Source organism: Agrilus planipennis, unplaced genomic scaffold (assembly GCF_000699045.2).
Source record: "Agrilus planipennis isolate EAB-ADULT unplaced genomic scaffold, Apla_2.0 scaffold47, whole genome shotgun sequence".
NCBI classification, from domain to species: Eukaryota; Metazoa; Arthropoda; class Insecta; order Coleoptera; family Buprestidae; genus Agrilus; species Agrilus planipennis.
Window position 1 is genome coordinate 242,042 of NW_020442442.1, and position 2,623 is coordinate 244,664.

General features: G+C 33.9%; 2 protein-coding genes across 3 annotated transcripts in view; one reads left to right on the forward strand and one right to left on the reverse strand.

Annotated features, from left to right (window-relative positions):
- Positions 1 to 2,623, forward strand: part of LOC108744590 — a 105,406-nt gene that overhangs the window by 65,937 nt on the left and 36,846 nt on the right. The window lies entirely within an intron of this gene.
- Positions 770 to 2,623, reverse strand: part of LOC108744592 (probable palmitoyltransferase ZDHHC24) — a 58,338-nt gene continuing 56,484 nt past the window's right edge. The window contains exon 2 of one of the 2 annotated variants that reach the window (XR_001938984.1): positions 770 to 797. The gene's annotated coding sequence lies outside the window, so the exon portion shown is untranslated. The remainder of the gene's footprint in view (positions 798 to 2,623) is intronic. The other variant, XM_018480452.1, reaches the window with a different exon arrangement.

Here is a 2,623-nt window from a genome sequence, read left to right on the forward strand (position 1 = left end):
ATGGTGATTTTACATCAATAAAATTATTTACAACCCTATTTTGGCTCTGATCTTTCACGGAAAACAAACTATTTTGGCATCAGTGTCCTTTTTCCAATTAAAACGGTGTCAAAGTCAAATAACGGAGCATATAGAAGAATTATTTGTTGCTGAACTGAAGGAATTATACCATAAGGATAGAAAAACTATATCACAATCACTTCCAACAGGAAAACATGACTCAAGCTCAATCTTCGCAGCTGGTGATATAGTGTAAATACCACTGCAAAAACTCCAATATTTAAAAAATGAGCAAATTCCTACAAGGTTTTCTTCAAAAATATTTTATACTGAAGTAAATGTAGAAAATTAAATAAGTACCTACTACAAAAAAGCATTTAGGTGAAAAAAGTATTTTGAATATACGTATTTTGCATTTAGCATTTAAAATACAAAAAGGAAATTTTGTATTTTACATTTGTTAAACATTTTGCACATCTCCCAATTTTTCAGAAAGTAAGGTATTTTGAATATGGTTGTACGGTTGTACCGCAATAAACCTATAATAACTTACCGAAGTATTCGTACACCTAACAAGCAATAAAAATTCCGATATACTGAGAATGCCTCCACAGTATACTTTTTATTTACCTCACATGTAATATTTTACAATTTTGTATACTACAACTGTATGGCATTTTACGTAAATCGATAAAAAATAAATAAATTGTTTTCATATTACGAAAAATTATATCAATCGGATATGGTTTAAATATATGTAAATTTCTTACCTTACCAGCACCACTATGTCGATTACCCTGAAATTAGAAGATCACTTAGTAATTATTGTTGTTATTAACAATATCTTTAATTATTAATTACATCAATTCAAATAACATTGTATTTAATTAAATTACATTTTATTGTTAAGGTGTCAACCTGTACATACAGGGTGTCCAATTAGTGCGATATCGGATCTTATAGGATATTAGAGAAAAAGATTAAATACAAAGTTGCTCGATGCTTTAAGATGCCTAGCCTAAAAATATTTTCCCGTATAGAGGCTGCTCAGTAAATGCGGTATGAGGTATGATCGAAGATTAAGTTAGTTGGCCACATTTACAAGAAAGGAAAGAAAACAATTAGCTTAAATTTCCATGCATCAATCATTTTAACTAGAATCGTACATAGCATGGAGAAAAGGGCGGAAAACTATTAGGGGAAGATCGAATTGGGTTTAAAAGAATTTGAGGAACACTGGAGGCTATTCTAGCTTTACGGGTAACAAAAGAGAAAACTATGGAAAAAGGAAAGAGTTAGTACATACGATCGGTAGATTTAGAAAAAGCTTTTGACAATGTTCAATGGGACAAATGTTAACTATACTTCAAAATGTAGGGATGAGTTACAAAGATAGAAGAGTGATATTTAGTTTCTCTAAAGAGCAACAGGCAATATAGAGCTGGAGCTGGAGTTGGAACGTAGAGAAGTAAATACTAAAAAGGGAATCAGACAGGGATGCACACTGTCACCGCCATTTTTTAATCTATACATCGAAGACGCGATCAACATCATTAAAGACAATATAATAACTGTAGAGATAGATATACAGGGTCAAACGATTAGTATGCTTAGATTTGCAGATGATGTTAGCATCCATCAAGGAGGAGTTAGAGATAACTTTAAATAAAATGAAAGCGGTATTGACGAAACAGTATTGTACGAAAATGAATAAAAGTAAAACACAAATACTGGTTTGGAAAGGAGGAAAAAGTAGGGAAAGGGCGAATATAAAGATAGGAGACGAAAAATTAGTAGAAGTGGCTGATTTTTGGAATTTAGGAAGTCAGATAACTCAGGATGGAAGGAGCAGTAGAGGTATAAAACAGAGGATGACACAGCGTCGAGTCGCCTTTAGCCACTTCTATGCTTGCGAACGGTTAATTTAAAAACTCTGAGAAGGTTGTGAAAGGTGTATGTTTGGAGCGCGGCGTTGTACGGGTACGAAGCATGGACAGTGGGCAGTGGGAAAAAAAGGTTAGAAGCGTTCGAAATTTGGGCGAATGACGAGGATACTGTGGATAGAGAAGGTCAGAAATGAAGAAATATTTGAAAGAATAAGAGAACAGAGGACGCTATGGAAGTCCATAAGAAATAGACGGGATAGGTTGGTAGAATAAAGGAATGAAGGACTAATCAGAGACATATATTAGAAACAAAAAGGAGCTTACAGGAGTAGAGGCAGAAATAGATTACTGTTCATAAATATGTTATAGATTTTGGGAAATATGATGAATAGCTCAGGATAAGAAAGAGTGGAGGTAAATGTCTAACCAGTCTTAAAACTGACCTTATGATGATGATGAGGTAAAAATTTGGGTAAAGGTCTAGATGATGGCCCCCACCCTCCTTCGGGTGGGGGTGGGGGGATCGAAAGAGGAGGTCTCCCCCACCACTGTACCATAAAAAGTTCGTGGCGGTCTCACCTTCATAAAAAGTTATACGGGTTCAAAGTTAATTAATATGCCAATTTTTATACATTCCTAGGCATGTAAATATTTATGTAGTCATTCTTAAACAATATTCAAAGGTAAAACTAATGAAAAATACATAAAGATATTGAGACAGCACTCATAATTCTTTT